The sequence below is a fragment of the Dermacentor silvarum genome, chromosome 1 (genome assembly GCF_013339745.2).
Source record: "Dermacentor silvarum isolate Dsil-2018 chromosome 1, BIME_Dsil_1.4, whole genome shotgun sequence".
Classification (NCBI taxonomy): Eukaryota; Metazoa; Arthropoda; class Arachnida; order Ixodida; family Ixodidae; genus Dermacentor; species Dermacentor silvarum.
Window position 1 is genome coordinate 395,396,810 of NC_051154.1, and position 17,349 is coordinate 395,414,158.

General features: G+C 48.6%; 1 protein-coding gene across 1 annotated transcript in view; it reads right to left on the reverse strand.

Annotated features, from left to right (window-relative positions):
• Nucleotides 1–17,349, reverse strand: part of LOC119437534 (TATA-box-binding protein-like) — a 195,870-nt gene that overhangs the window by 113,643 nt on the left and 64,878 nt on the right. The gene's annotated exons all lie outside the window — the stretch shown is intronic.

A 17,349-nucleotide genomic window follows, 5' to 3' on the forward strand; every position in this document is an offset into this window, starting at 1 on the left:
GATAAATAAAAAGCCTTTCCACGACCTATATGTTTAGCTTCTAATTCAAACCTGTATTTGTGTATTTCAATCTTGTATTTGTATATCTCAATCTTGCAGTATTTGTGATCATGTATCTTGCATTCCGTGTAGAATTTCTTCCTTTTATTGCTGTGCTATGTATAATGTTCATTATTTGTTGTTGTTTTTCTCAACCCCCTATGTAATGCCTGTAAAAGGGCCTTTAGGGTACATCAATAAAAAAAATATGCCCAACACCACTTTTTCCCGAACAGTTCTAGCCTAGTGGCGGTTTTGTGAATACGGGCGCATTTTAGTAGTCAACGAGATGAAGCTGCCATCTAGAAGCAAATAAACCTTAGTTAACTATGTTTATTGAGTTCGCAACTGAGGCTCGATAACTAGCATACATTAATTTCAAAACGTCCTTAGGTAGAAATTGTGACCTGTGCTCGCTTCGTATACCATTGGAGGACTGTGTTTTCTTAACTAGAAAGCAGGACAGTTGCCATGGCAAAGCCTTTATTGGGAAGCATACGAACAGCTATCATGTCAGTGGACGAGCCTGTTTTACCTGATTACACAAGTAGGCTAAGTAAGGTGGGAAGCCGTCAAAAATCATTGCAGGTACAACTGCTTAGAGATTAGATCGTTGGAGCGATCTAAGTTGAAGCGACACACTTCCGCTATCTGTGCACACGACTGCACGAATAAAACCATCGGCCTCACTTCTTTTTTTTGCACATACGATCGTGTTTCCATTCAAAAGAGAAGCCGTGAGTATATCGCCTCACAAAGGCTCGCTTACACTTCTCGTAAGAAACAAAACGATAATTTTTAGCCTACGCCTTTGCACCGGGACAGACACGCATGCACACAAAAGAGATTTATCATTGTTCCTGTCACGAAGCATCGCTACTACCCCGCCGGGAAAGATATACAGTACTGAAAATTTGAAACGCGATAAGCAAGGCATTCTTTTTTTGGCGGCAGAATGTTCGTGTGAAGCGCGTTTTTTACAGGTTAGGCGGCCTCAGCCTGTGCTTATACAGCCTTATACTCCCTGTACGTACACGCTACGCGTATAACTGCAGGCGGTACATTGAAACGTTTTTGTGTGTGTCGTTTTTCCGCCCTTTTTTCTGTTAAGTGATCCAAACCCCTGATGCTCACTGACGGTGTCCGAACAGACGGAACAATGTGAGCATGTGGCAGTGGGCATGTGAGCAGCAATCGTTGCACAATGCCTCATGCGCAACTTTTCTTCGTTCCGCAGATTTTGCTGAGACTGGCCCTTGCTTCATCTTCTGCGCCCATCCATATCTGCCCTACCGTAGGCGGCTGCGTTGATGCTGCCCGAGATCGGCAAGAGTTCGTCACCCCTACGTGTGGTCTGCATAACTTTCCGGCCTTCCTGGATGTGCCGCTAGACGGACCCCTCATCGCTTCCAGAACGACAGCATCGGCTGATTTACCGCCCTTTCCCAGCCCCTTCAAAAGCAGCTTGCTAATGAGCGACTCCTTCAGTGCGCATGTGAGCAGCAACGTTGCACAATGCTTCATGAACAACTTTTCTTCGCTCCGCAGGTGCGTAACGTTTTGCCTCTGTATGCTAAACGGAGTGACAATCGCTCCCCTTTGCTGCTCCCATGCCCACTTGTCTTACATGCTACTCTGTGTGATTGCCTCGATGTAGTGCTGTTGTTACAATGCGGTGATGTCGAGGAAAACCCGGGGCCTCCAAAGGTGCAGATGTCACCTGAGGATGCCCCTGCCTCGAGTAGTGTTTCCGAACCCCAGTCTAATCAGATGAGCACCGTCTTATTAATGCTTAAAGGGAAACTGAACAGGTTTTAGATTTCTAAAAAGTGACGTTTTTCTGAAGCGCAGACACTTGAAATCCCCGGTACGAAGTTTTGTTTTTCCGTCATACAAGTAGCGGCGGCGTAATTAAGAATTAAAATCGCAGCTATGCTCCGGCCACCGCGGCTCGCGGAGTCAGCCCGCGGCGGCGGCGGAAAGGGAAAGCTAGCGGAAATGACGTCAATATAGGGGTCCCAGGCACCCGCGCGGAAAGCGTGTGCAGGTTTTGCGCGTCAATCGGCTTGTATCCGTGGCCTTTTTCGCAAATGATCAAGATCTCCACCCTGCGTTTCCGGTTAACGCTTCAAAGGACTGTTACCGCAAGGAGAACTCCGTCTAAGAAGCATACAGTGTCACCATGCCGTCCTTTTGCGCTGCTTACGGCTGTACGACCAACGGGTGCCGAGACGACGTCATCTTTCACAATTTCCCACGGCAGAAAAAACAAGCTGCTCAGTGGATCGCAGCGGTGAAACGAATTAATTTCAAACCTTCAAGAACCACTCTTCTCTGTTAAAAACATTTGTGGGACAGTGATTACCATCAGAGTTTATCGCTGATGCGTGCAATGGGAATTCTGGTGAAATCTGCTCGACTAAGGCCATGCGTGGTGCCATCGACCTTCGCTCATAAACGAAATGAATCGCCGCCACCGAGAGCAGCCTTCTGTGATACACTTTTTTTTTTTTTTTTGTCTTGCAGGAATTTCGTTTACTTCCTGGCAGCACAAACATTCTTCTTCTATTTCCATTGCACTGCAGTGCATGCAGGAACACCTGTCGCAACAGAAATATACGTCACGTAGAAAAGACACCTAAAATAAAGTTTCAATCGGCTACCTGAGTGCCCATACGCCTGAGTGCTTACATCACTCGCTTTAAGGAAAGCGGCGGATTGTTCAAAAGCGTGAAACGACAGGAGTGGGCTTTTACCTCTGATCGTTTCAACACAACCGGGAATCGAGGGCCAAAAAGCATAAAATAGAACTACAGTAAACCGCAGAGATATGCATAACAACGTGCAGTGGCACACTTTTTTGTTTTTCGTCAAATTCCCGCACGGCATTGCAAGCAGCCCAAGCACGCCGTCGCGGCGTCGAACGCTGCTTCTAGCACCGTGGGTCACAAAACAGCACAGCTATACTGCAAAAACAAGAAAAATTCACTTCCGTGTGGCGTATATTTGTCTGGCACGTCTGCACCTTGTATTGCTATCTTAGTAACTTGGTAACTGCAAAATTCACTGTGCTGACAGTGCGTCTCCGTATTCGCTGCAAGATCGAATAACGCAATGATTGCACGCATTGTTTGTTGCGGTCACAGCACAACAGAATGCATCTGTGGAAGTAATATCTACACTGAATTAAATTATATTGCAAATACAATAATTTCCATGCGATGTGTACCTTCAGGGAAATTCGGCAGTCGCACTTTATTACTTGCAAACCAGCAACAATAGAATGCACTGTGTACAAAACGAGTCTCTCTACTGCATACAAAACGAGTATTTCTTTCCGTATTCTGTTATAAGGACGCCCGGTATGAAATAATACAATCGCACTCTGACTGCTAAGGCAATGTCGAACGCTGCTTCTAGCACCGTGGGTCACAAAACAGCACAGCTATACTGCAAAAAAAGAAAAAAAAAAGAAATCACTTGTGTGGGGCGTATATTTGTCTGGCACAAATGCCGCAATGGCAAATGTCGCAATTAGGTCCTCGGATCCGGCGGGCTTCGGCCATTCCAACTTCCGCGCTGGCGATCGCGCTCGCGCTTGGCGTAGGTGTTTCTCGTTGTCGGGCCACTGGTTCAAACGCGTATGGTGTCACGCCAAACACCCCTAAGTGATCAAAATTATCCACAACAGCAACTGAACTGTGCGAAATCGTCTGGAAGGTAGTCGCAGTACCTGGTGAGAAGCTGTCAAGTTGCGGCGGGCTCTCGTGGACATATGGATTGACGTCACGGTGCGCTCCACCAATCATCGATGCGAGCCGGATGCGCCGCACGCCGCCCAGTCGCAGCTCGGAGTTTTTTTGCTAATAACGCGTTTTTGGCTGCGCCATGTCAAATTTCTTGTCGATTTTCGTGTTCAGGGTGTTCAAAAGTATCAAATGGTGCTTATAACTAGATTTTTTTGGAAACCTGTTCAGTTTCCCTTTAAAGACAAAGAAGATGACAGTCAAGCTTGCTAAAGGTCAGTCCGAGTTGAAATCGAACATGAAGGTTGTGAAAACTAGCCAAAACGCAACTGAAAGCAAGCTCACCGATATTTTTCGCCGCCATGAATCACTTGAAAGTAAATCTCATGCACTAGACATTGTTTGAAATGATTTCGCCATAATTCAAGAGAGCGTCGAGCGGTTGGAAAAGCAGCAGGACACCATAGTCTCGCGCTTGGATGACTTGGAGGACAGATCAAGGCGTAATAACTTGATCTTTTACGGCATACCCGATTCCCGTGAGTCATGGCTGCAAACTGAACAGAAAGCTCTAGATGCTCTATCGTCTGCGATGGGAAGTGCCTTACTAACAAACTCAGTTGCACGGGCGCACCAAATTGGGACTTTTTCGAACGCGAAGTGCCGCCCGGTTATAATGAAACTATCGAACTTTAAAATTAAGGAGAGCTTGCTTTCGTCGCGCAGCAAGCTGAAAGGTATCAACATTTCATTATCTGAGGACTACTCGCCTGCGACAAGGCTCGCTACGAAAAAGCTTCTTGAATTTGGTAAAAACCAGACTGATTCCCCCTCATTTAAACTACGTTTTAACGAACTTTTCATTGATAGGAAATGTTTCATGTATGATCCAACAAGCGACAGCGTTAAGCATGTTAAAAGTGTTGTTCCAGATCACGCACGCGTACCTGACAATCCGTGTCATCAGCTTGCTACGTAGGAACGCGCGAGGGGCAATGGTACATCTTTAACAGCACAAGCCTCAGTGCTCGTTGCTAACGCCAGAAGTGTGTTTAGAAAGCGCGAGGCACTTGACTCGCTCGTCAATAGTTGTGATGTTGGTATTATTGCACTAACAGAAACGCGGCTACAACCTCACGTACAAATTGTGAAATATTTGACCTGTATTGTTTCCGTATCTTCCGTTGCGATTGCACTGCTCGCCAAGGCGGAGGCGTACTACTCGCTATTCCAAAGTCCTTGCAGTGTCATCAAGTCCACATTCACTGTAACCTTGAAGTTGTGTGTGCTTTCGTTGATATCTGTCATCGTAAAATTCCGATCGTTGTTTGCTACCGCTCTCCCTCCTACCCACCCATTTTTACCGCTGAGCTTCACGATGTGCTTAACATACTTACTTTGCGGCATCCTTCAAACCCCATTATATTATTGGGGGATTTCAACTTCCCCAACATGTGCTGAACTACTGATCCTCCGCGCTGTTCTCCATTTTCTTCGCAAAGTAATCACTTTCTTGATCGTTCCTCTTTATTTTCCCTATCGCAATTAGTACTGGAACCAACAAGGATCTTATCCAGCGCTGCTAACATCCTTGACTTAATCTTATGCTCTCATCCTGACATGGTTACCAATTTTTCATGCTTACCGGGCTTAAGCGATCACCTGGGTCTTTCGTTCAACATATTGCATCCTTTGTTAAAAACAGTCATTGAAAAAAAGTAATTTATCACTATGACAGGGCAAACTGACAATATTAATAGTGAGCTAGCTAACTTTCTTGATGCTTTCTTCAGCCAATTTTATGATCGCACTGTTGATGAGAACTGGATCGTTTTCAAACATAAAATATATGAGCTCACCGATAAGTTTATTCCATCAAGTGAAATATAATGCAATGTTAAGAAGCCTTGGTTCAACTCCCAGTTAAAAAGGCTTTCCAGCCGGAAAAAACGACTGTATCGAATAGCAAATAAAAGTGCACTGGCTTCGAAATGGGATGCTTATAAGGAGGAAAACGATACCTACATAGAGCCTATAAAACTCACCAAACAGGCATTCCACGTACACACATTGCCAAAATGCTTGTGAATGACCCCCAAAAGTTTTGGCGTGTTATTAACCCCTCAAAAGATAATGCGGTCACGCTGATCGATTCCAGTGGTTCACCGGTACCCGATGATGCATGTCCCTGTGTACTTCATTCTCTATTTTGTAACAACTTCGTCGCATGTACTGATCCTGTGCTTCCAACATTTGAGTGTTGCAAATACCCAGCTATGGATTTTATAATCATTGAACCTCTTGGGGTCCAAAATATAATTAAAGATCTAAAGTTGTCATCAAGTCCTGGTGCTGATTTGATTAACGCAAAATTTTTGAAAAATACTGTTGTTTATTCATCTGTTCTACTTTCAAGAATTTTTCAGCAATCTCTAGACACCCATCAGCTCCCTGCAGATTGGAAGGTCGGGAAGGTGGTCCCACTTCACAAGTCCGGCAGCAAAAATTCGCCCCTCAACTACTGCCCCATTTCCCTCACCAGCATTCCTTGTAACGTACTTGAGCATATTTTGTACTCACATTTAGCAAAACACTAAGACAATAATTCATTTTTCACTAAAGTACAAGATCGTTTCAGAAAAAACTTGTCTTGCGAAACTAAACTTCTTCCTGTTACTCACAGCCTTCATCTCATTCTTGACAAAGGTTCATTCGCTGACTTTGACTTCGCCAAGGCCTTCGACAAAGTGTCATAGATTGCTTCTAGTTAAACTGACCCAACTTAGTCTTGATCCTAACCTGTTTGCATTGCTTGAACATTTTTTTCTTAATCTCCTACAATCTCCTACAAGACGATATTAACGCTATCTCTAACTGGTGTGACGTATGGTTAATGCAACTTAACGTAAGTAAATATAAATGTATGCGTGTAACTCGCAACAATATTCCTTCACCCGAACTATTATCTTAATACTCCCCTAGGAGCCGTAACATCCTACAAATACCTAGGCGTCCACATAACCTCGACACTTTCCTTGTCATTACACATCGATAAGGTAATCAACAATACTAACCGCATGCTAGGTTATATTCGCGAAATTTTTCTTCTGCTCCTATGTCATTAAAGTTAATCTTATACAAAACGCTTATTAGGAGTAAAACGTAGTACGCCTCATCCATCTGGGACCCTCACCTTCAAACGCTTATTCAAGCACTTGAACTAATCCAAACAATGCTGCGCGTTTCATTTGTAGTAATTATAGTCGCACTTCAAGCGTAACTTCAAGCGTAAATTCATTGCCACACCAGAACCTGTCAAGAATCATTTATTCCCAGGACCTCTCAAGAATGGAGCCACCTTCCCGGCGCAGTTGTTGCAATCAAGGACATTCGTTCAGCCTTATCCGACATCATCGCTCCTTGATACAACTAACTAATCAGTTTTGCTGTGTTAACTAAACCACTTTTGCGGCTTTGTTAGTTCCTTATGTATGTTTTCTTTTTCTTTTCTTTACCCACTCCCCTCTGTAATACCTCGGTCCTGAGGGTACGATAAATAAATAAATAAAAAAATTAATCGTTTGTTTTACCTATAGGCATCAGTGCACACGGTTTTCTAAGTTACGGTCACCTGCGCTGGTAGTGCGTAGTAGATCCATAAAGTGCCCTTTGTAGAGATGCACATTGTGCTCGCCTCTCCCTAGGTACCTGCAGATTTATAATATCCAGTGCCATTGGGTTCACACGCACATTATATATATATATATATATATATATATATATATATGATAACAATCGCACTTGGGAACTCGACACAAAGCTTGAGAATGACGTCGATAAGCCGAGAGACGATGTAGGCATCGTCAGGAGCAGATGGCTGAGGGGTCAAAAGCACAGTAGTAGCGGCTTCCGGCGGCACCCGGGCGAAGTCGGTGGAGCACCAAGAGGCGAGCGCATTAGAAACACAATCGCTGTTGGAGGGAAGGTCCAACTGAACAGCACTGTTCGAGCAGTCACCACCATATGATTATGAGGCACGCCGTAGTAGAGGACTCCGGATTAATTTGGACCACGTGGGGTTCATTAACGTGCACCTAAATCTAAGTACACGGGTGTTTTCTGCATTTCGTCCCCATCTAAATGCGGCCGCCGTGGCCGGGATTCAATCCCATGACCTCGTGCTCAGCAGCCCAACACCATAACCACTGAGCAACCACTGCGGGTAGTAACTTTCCTGGCCAGACGGATGAGTTCCAGCTGGTTGGTCTTCACACGACGACGTCGCGGCCGCATTTGGCAGCCAGCTTAACTGCTGCGTAATGTGACATTTCTTCACCTGCTCGAACTTCCGACACTCTTTGATGATTTGTTCGACTAAGTCACAGTTCTTGCGGATGAGCATGTTGAAGGCGTCATCTGCTATGGCCTTCAGAATGTGGCCAACCTTGTTCGTCTCATTCATGGCGTCGACTTTACGGCACAGCGCGAGCACATCTTGAATAGTAAGACTCTGGCGACGTTTGAGCGCGGATCGAAAGGTCCTTCTTCGTTGCCTGCTGCCAACCAATAGGCCTACCGGACAGGTGCTGAAGCTTCTGCTTGCATACGTCCCAGCTCGCGATGACTTATCTGTGAGTCACGTACCATAATCGCACTCTGCCTCGGACGTAAAATATTATGTTCTCCAACACTACTGTTGCATCCCACCGATTGCGGTTACTTACGCTGTCATACCGGGATATCCACTCTTCAATGTTACTTACATCGGTGCCACATAATTTCCCTAGACTGTTTGGCCGGGACAACACGATGGAAGTCTGAGTCTGCTGCGCCGGAGGTAGGCATGGCCCGACAGCCACTGTGTCAGAAGTTACGTGGCGTTCACTGCGGAGCTCCGTGTTTTGACTACCCAGCACCTCCATCCAAGCCAAAGCGAGGCGGAAACAAGTGCTGTTTATGAGCGCAGACACGAACATAGGCGGCTCAAGCCGACAGCTTCATGCATGGCGACCGAAGCACCAGCACTAACAACACACAATTCGTCCTCATCGCCTTTGGTTTGCCCGTCATCCTACTCTTCTTCATCGCGACTATATATATATATATATATATATATATATATATATATATATATATACATACATAGATAGGGTGTTTCAGCAAGCGTTAGCCGAGTAAAAAAAATACAAACATAGGCGCGTGTCGTATTGGCGCCGTATTGTTCTGAGCCATATGGAGCTCGTCATAATTTTTTTTCGATCTGTCAAGCTAGGTAATTAACAAGCACAAATAATTAACTTTTTAATTAATAAGTATGGCGAAAAATTGACAATACACAAGTTGAGCGCTCTTTCAGAAACATCGCATTATTTCATCTCTGCTAAGGTAGCTACCCTGATTAATTTTTTTCCAGCGTTCTTTAAAGTGCGCGAAATTTAAAAATACCACGTGACCTGCCGGCTAACGCGACGCACTTTTAGTTCCCTCAAATGTAAGTTGTACGAATTAGCAAAGGCTGCTCCGCGCACAGAGATGGATGACTGCGATCATGGCTTTTATCTCCGTCGTTCATCACACTGTCACCCTTTCCCGCTCCATCCCGTTTCTTCAATGGTCCGAAAAAAAAAAAATACCTGCGCTGCGTCAAATGCTGCCTCCGGTCCCGTGTCGCACTCGCACGTGGGGGCCGCTTTTTCGTAGATTTTTTCTTTCTTAAAACGGTACGCCCCTTTGGCAGTTAACGTCCATCGCAGTCACCGACGGCCTGGTCAATTGACCTCTGTACGCGGGGCAGCCTTTGCTAATTCGTTACACTTACATTTTAGGGCACTAAAGGCGCGGCGCGTTTAAGGTCCCTGTATTTTTCAAAGGTAGCGCAAACTCCTCTCTGCGCCGTTTCCTCCTCGACTCTCCCTCTGGGTCGCCATTAGTGAGCGAAACGCGCGGCCGCTACCACCCGCTTCATTTCGTATCTCATGCGGCGCGTTGAAGAGCTTGCTTGAAACGCGACTTTTCTGGGCGCATTTTCAGAAGGCTGTGCGTACGTAAGATATTGTCACGTAGTAGTGACGGTAAATAAAACAGTCGCAAAACTGTATGACGAAACTGGTTGTTTATTGGGCGAACCTGTGCCCACAAAAGCAAGCTACACTCAAAGCACAACGATAGCGGCGAACACAGTCGGCGATCGCCGAAAATCTGATAAGCGGCAAAACGCGTCGGCTTTTATACCTGAGTCATCGAAGGTTCCAGAATAATCCCTGGTGCGCGCGTGTCTTCCAGAAAGTTCTAGACAATTCGCGTCGCTCATACAATCAGATAACATAAGCGTCGGTGAAAACAGGCAACGGAAAGAAGCATCGATAACGTTCTAGAAACTTCCGATACTGGCGCGTCCTGCGCCGAGCGATAACGTTTAACATTTGTTAGCCGGTGGAAAGCGGCCATCGGCGAAAGATAAACATGTATACGTGTCAATACCCTCCCCTTAAAAAGCATCGTCCCGATGCTACAAACAAACGTGAAAGCGAAAACAAAACGACGCGTAATAAAGAAAGAAAATAACAAACAAAGTACCTATAAGCTCGTCAGCGGGCGTAGAAAGGCTTAAGACGCACCACGTGGATGACTTCAGGTCGTGCCCGGCGCCGCTGTAATTGCGAAATGCCGTCTGGCACGACCTCATAGTCCAGTGCGCCAATACGTCGGATTATCTTACATCGTCCGAAATAGCGACGCAACAGTTTCTCGCTAAGTCCTCGTCGGCGTATCGGAGTCCAGACCCAAACACGGTCGCCGGGCTGGTACTCGACGTAGCGTCGCCGTAGATTGTAGTGTCGGCTGTCGGTCCTCTGCTGGTTCTTGATGCGCAGGCGGGCGAGCTGTCGACCTTCTTCGGCACGCTGCAAATAAGTGGCAACGTCGAGATTTTCTTCGTCAGCGACGTCTGGTAGCATGGCGTCAAGCGTCGTTGCCGGGTTCCTTTCGTAGACCAGGTTGAACGGTGCCATGTGCGTCGTTTCTTGCACGGCCGTGTTGTATGAGAAGGTCGCGTACGGAAGGATGGCATCCCACGTCTGGTGTTCGACGTCGACGTACATTGCCAGCATGTCGGCGATGGTCTTATTTAGGCTCTCGGTGAGGCCATTCGGCTGCGGGTGGTAGGCGGTGGTGAGGCGATGGCTTGTCTGGCTGTACCGCAAGATGGCTTGAGTTAGTTCTGCCGTAAAGGCCGTGCCTCTGTCGGTGATGAGGACTTCTGGGGCACCGTGACGCAGGAGGATGTTCTCAACGAAGAATCGGGCTACCTCGGCGGCACATGCCTTTGGGCAAGGCTTTTGTTTCGGCGTAGCGGGTGAGGTAGTCCGTAGCGACGACGATCCATTTGTTTCCGGACGTCGACGTCGGAAAAGGCCCCAGTAAGTACATCCCGATCTGCTGGAACGGTCGGCGCGGTAGCTCGATTGGCTGTAGAAGTCCGGCTGGCCTTGTCGGCGGTGTTTTGCGTCGCTGACAGTCTCGGCATGTCCTTACGTAATGGGCGACGTCGGCAGAGAGGCGAGGCCAGTAGTATTTTTCTTGTATCCTCGCGAGAGTGCGTGAAAAACCGAGATTTCCAGCCGTTGGGTCGTCATGGACAGCTTGCAGAACCTCTGGACGCAATGCTGAGGGTACCACGAGGAGGTAGTTGGCTCGCAGAGGCGAGAAGTTCTTTAGAAGAATGTCGTTTTGCTAGAAAAACGACGCCAATCTTCGCCTGAACACCTTCGGCGCAATGACGGTCTTGCCTTCCAGGTAGTCTACAAGGCTCCTTAGTTCCGGGTCGGCTCGCTGTTGTTCGGCGAATTCGTCGGCAATGATTGGTCCCAAGAAAGTGTCGTCATCCTGGTCGTCCTGTGGCGGCGGTTCGACGGGGGCGCGAGACAAGCAGTCGGCGTCAGAGTGCTTTCGCCCGGACTTGTAAACGACGGTGATGTCGAATTCTTGAAGTCTCAGACTCCATCGTGCGAGGCGACCTGAAGGATCCTTCAAGTTAGCTAGCCAACACAAGGCGTGGTGGTCGCTCACAACTTTAAAGGGCCTGCCATAACGGTAGGGGCGAAACTTTGATGTAGCCCAGATGATGGCGAGGCACTCCTTTTCTGTTGTGGAATAATTTGCTTCCGCCTTCGATAGTGACCGGCTAGCGTAACTTACAACCCTTTCTAGTCCATCAGTCCTCTGCACAAGCACGGCGCCGAGTCCTACGCTGCTTGCGTCGGTGTGGACTTCGGTATCGGCGTTTTCGTCGAAATGCGCAAGTATTGGCGGCGATTGCAGGCGTCGCTTCAGTTCTTCAAATGCTTCGAGTTGCGGCGGCTCCCACTTGAACTCGACGTCGGCCTTCGTGAGATACGTCAGTGGCTCTGCGATCCGTGAAAAATCCTTGACGAAGCGCCTGCAATAGGCGCACAGTCCAAGAAATCTACGCACTGCCTTCTTGTCAGCGGGCAGAGGAAAGTTGGAGATGGCCGCAGTTTTCTGAGGGTCGGGGCGCACTCCAGACTTGTTGATGACGTGGCCCAAAAACAAGAGCTCCTCATATGCGAAGCGGCACTTTTCTGGCTTTAACGTGAGTCCGGAGGTTTTGATTGCTTGAAGAACTGTTTCAAGGCGCCGCAGGTGTTCTTCGAAGCTTGGGGCAAACAACGACGTCGTCCTAATAGACGAGGCAAGTCTGCCACTTCAAGCCTGCCAGTACTGTATCCATGACGCGTTGGAAAGTCGCAGGTGCCGAGCAAAGACCAAACGGCATGACCTTGAACTCGAACAGTCCGTCTGGTGTTATCAAGGCCGTCTTCTCCCAGTCCCTCTCGTCGACTTCGATTTGCTAGTAGTCGGTTGTGAGGTCCATCGACGAAAAAAACTTTGCGTTGTATAGTCGATCCAAGGCGTCGTCAATCCGTGGGAGGGGGTATACGTCCTTCTTCGTGATCTTGTTGAGGCGACGCTAATCGACGCAGAAACGTAGGGTTCCATCCTTCTTCTTTACTAACACCACGGGGGACGCCCACGGACTCTTGGACGGCTGGATGATGTCGTCGCGTAGCATTTCGTCGACTTGTTGCCTTATGGCCTCGCGTTCGCGCGCCGAAACTCGGTACGGGCTCTGACGCAGTGGGCGGACATTTTCGTCGGTTATGATACGGTGCTTGGCGACAGGGGTTTGTCGAACTTTTGACGACGACGAGAAGCAATCCTTGTATTGCAGGAGCAGAGCTTTTAGTTGTTCTGTCTTAATGCCTGGGAAGGTTCTGATTGACGTCGAAAGTTGGTTCAGATACTATAGTCGTCGTTGCGGGTGCACTGGAATCCGTGAAGGCGAGAGCACTGCTGACTTGTACTATTTCGTCGATATAGGGGACCGTGGTGCCTTTGTTAATGTGCTTGTATTCGGGGCTGAAGTTCGTGAGCATCACCGTTGCTTTCCCTGCACGTAGCTCAGCTATGCCTCTAGCGACGCAAAATTCATGGTAGAGCAGTAAGTGGTGATCACCCTCGATGACGCCCTCCATGTCTGCAGGCACTTCGGTACCGACGGAAAAAATCATTACGCTGGAGCGAGGCGGAACGGTGACTTGTTCTTCAAGCACATTCAAGGCATGGTAACTTATGCTTGTAGCCGGTGGTATCGTGTTGTGCGTTGAAAGCGTTATTGACTTGCACCTTAAGTCGATGACTGCACCGTGTTGATTTAGAAAGTCCATGCCTAGGATGACATCCCTGGAGCAGTGCTGCAGGATTACCAATCTCGCCGGGTAAGTGCGGTTGTTTACCGTGACTCGCGCTGTGCAGATTCCAGTCGGCGTTATTAGGTGGCCTCCCGCTGTCCGGATATCGGGTCCTTGCCAGGCTGTTTTCACTTCCTTCAACTTGGCGGCGAACGCGCCACTGAAGACAGAATAGTCGGCGCCAGTGTCGACGAGAGCGGTGACGTTATGACCATCGATGAGCACGTCTAGATCGGTAGACCGGCGTCTGGCGTTGCGGTTAATTCGTGGCATCGGATCACGGCTGCGTTGGCTTGCTCTGCTGCTGCTACGTTGCGTCGGAAGGTCTTCTTTCTGCGGCGAAGTGCTGTCAATGCTGTTGCTAGGCGGCATGCTGATATCTCGTCGAGATGATTCGCGAATCGTCGTCGTCGTCGGCGGCGGATCTTCGGCATTGCGTCGTACAGCAACCGCACCTCCATCGGTTGCTGCCTTTAGTTTCCCGGGTGTAAGGGCTCGGAGATCGGCCCCGGGTGGGACCGGTGTACTGAGGGCGATGCGGCGAGATGTAGCGGCCCGGTGACGGCGAGCGTGAGGGTCGTCGTGGTTGCCACTGGGCTCCGGCGAGGTAGTCGGCGATGTCACGTGGTCGCTCGCCAAGCTGTGGACGCGGCGCGTTGACGGCGAACCCTCGTAGGCCCGTCTCGCGGTATGGGCATCGGTGGTAGACATGGCCGGCTTCCCCGCAGTGATAGCAGAGCGGGCGGTGGTCGGGGGCGCACCATATGTCTGTCTTTCTTGGGTAGCTACGCTGAGCGACGGGCGGGCGTGCTAGCGGCGGCGGCGGACGACGGAACTGCGGCGTTACGGATCCCTGGCGCGAGCGTGAAGGGGGGCCTTGACGCCGGGCAACGGCGGCGTAGGTCAGCGCTTCCGGCTGGGATTGTGGCGATTGCGGCTGCACATCGGGATCTCCAAGTGAGCGCTGAACTTCTTTGACGACGTCGGCGATAGATGCCACTTGAGGCTGCGACCCGGGAAAGAGCTTCTGCAGCTCCTCGCGAACGACTGCTCTGATGGTCTCGCGCAGGTCGTCGGCGCCTAGTGCTTGAGCATCGGCGTAGTTGGTCAAGGCACGGCGGTTGTATTGCCTGGCGCGCATTTCAAGCGTCTTCTCGATCGTGGTGGCCTCGGAAAGAAATTCGGCGACACTCTTGGGCGGGTTGCGCATCAATCCGGCGAATATTTGCTCTTTGGCACCCCGCATCAAGAACCGAACTTTCTTTTCCTCAGACATATCGGGGTCGGCGTGGCGGAAGAGGCGAGTCATCTCCTCCGTGAAGATCGCGATGTTCTCGTTCGGGAATTGCACTCTGGTTTCTAATAAAATTTCGGCCCTTTCTTTTCGCACGACATTCGTGAAGGTCCTCACGAAGTTCTCACGAAATAGGTCCCACGTCACCAGGGTGGTCTCTGTTCTCAAACCAGGTCCGAGCAGCAGCATCCAATGAAAAATAAACATGGCGCAGCTTGTCGTCGTCGCTCCATTTGTTGAACGTCGCGGTCCTCTCGTATGTCTCCCGCCAGGTTTCAGGGTCTTCCGCCGATGATCCACGAAAAGTCGGTTGCTCCCGAGGTTGCTGCAGCAGGATGGGGTACGCTGGTGCTGCCATTCTGGTCGTTGACTTGGCCTTGATTGCGGTGGTCTTTTCGGGTAGAAGTCCGAACTCCGGCACAAGTCCTTGCTGCCTACGGCTAGCTCGCTGGTCCTTGGCGACGTTTGTCTCGTCCTCCGGTTTCGGGCTTGGGTCGTGGCTTTGCGGGGGCGTTCGGTGCATGAACGAACTAGCACCTCCACCAGATGTCACGTAGTAGTGACGGTAAATAAAACAGTCGCAAAACTGTGTATGACGAAACTGGTTGTTTATTGGGCGAACCTGTGCCCACAAAAGCAAGCTACACTCAAAGCACAACGATAGCGGCGAACACAGTCGGCGATCGCCGAAAATCTGATAAGCGGCAAAACGCGTCGGCTTTTATACCTGAGTCATCGAAGGTTCCAGAATAATCCCTGGTACGCGCGTGTCTTCCAGAAAGTTCTAGACAATTCGCGTCGCTCATACAATCAGATAACATAAGCGTCGGTGAAAACAGGCAACGCAAAGAAGCATCGATAACGTTCCGGAAACTTCCGATACAGGCGCGTCCTGCGCCGAGCGATAACGTTTAACATTTGTTAGCCGGTGGAAAGCGGCCATCGGCGAAAGATAAACATGTATACGTGTCAATATATACGTAAGATATGTAGTACCTTCAATTATCAGTAGAATCTGCGTTGCTCAGAGGAGGAAAACGAAAGGTAGAGCAAGTTAAACGCAATCCTAAGCAGTCTTTGCTACTGCTGATTGTTTCTCGGAATCGAATGGTGTTCTGGGCCGCAATTTTGTAGCAATGCCTTATGACTTATTCTATTGTAGTCTAATCATCCACCGCTCACGGCAGGCTTATCCCGTTGTTAACGCGAGCGGGCCGTCGCTCTGACCACTGACAAAGCGCGATAAGCGCGAGAAGGCATTATGAGCGGAAAGGCATCGCTACAAAATACCGGCCCTGTTTACCTGACGCATTTACGAAACAGAGCTACATCAAGCTAGGCACACACAACACGGCGGAGACATGTGCTAAATAGCCTCAACATTTTTATTTCCAATATGCATCCGCGCGCTTTCCTTTCCCCCTCAGTTATATGCCTTGGTTCCCGTGTGTGTGTCCGCTTTCTGCGTTTTGATCTTTAATTCGCGACTCTTCCGTTATGCTAATTTTATGAGAAGTCATGCGCGTATTCATATTGCCAAAATGCGCCCTTTTGTTCGCTGGAGAGCATAAACCGGGACTTTTTTTTTACTGACTCATTGACTAACGGTGAACTCGCGAACGCACCCACCTACCCACATTCATCACTAACTGGGTGAGAACAGCGATCAGAGCCTCCCTCAGTAGTGACCTCTCTTGGTGGCAGTCAAATTTTTATCTTCCGACACGGTGGAGCCATATCGCTCGCCGTTTTAGGTTTCCTCTGCCGCGAGAAACCGCAAAAAGCTTGCCCCCCTTGGCAATGCTATTCCAACATCCAACAGCACAGCAAGTCGGCATCGTGCTGTAGCCGAGCGCGTCGTTAAAAATGTAAAAAGCCTACGCTCACGCACAGCGCACATATGTCCCGGTGTTTCTACGCTCACTAATAGTGCCGTTTTCCCGCGATAACGAAAGCCGCGCGGGTTATTCGTCACGTGTCAAGCCTCGACCAATGGGAGAGCGGAAAATGGCGAAGAAGTCAGGAGAGGGGTAGAGGGCCGGGAGGAAATTCTTCTTTCCTATTTGAACAATGGTTTGCGCAACCTTTGGAACATACAGGAACCTTAGGCGCGTTAGCCGGCAGTCACGTGGTATTTTTAAAATTTCTTGTACTTTAAAGAAACACTGGAAAAAAAAGTAAACAGGGCAGTTATCTTAGCAGAGATTAAATAATCCGATGTTTCTCAACAAGCGCTACAACTTTCGTATTGAGGATTTCTCGCCTGAGTTATTAATTAAAAATTAGTGAAGTAATATTTGTTAATTCTCCAGCTTGGTGGATTAAAAAAATATCATGACGTGCTCCAGACAGCTCAGAACAATGCTGCGCCAATACGACACGCGTAGCGCCTACGTTTGTATTTTTAATACTTGGCTAAAATTAGCTGAAACACCCGGTATATATATATATATATATATATATATATATATATATATATATAGTGTAATGAAGAAAAAGA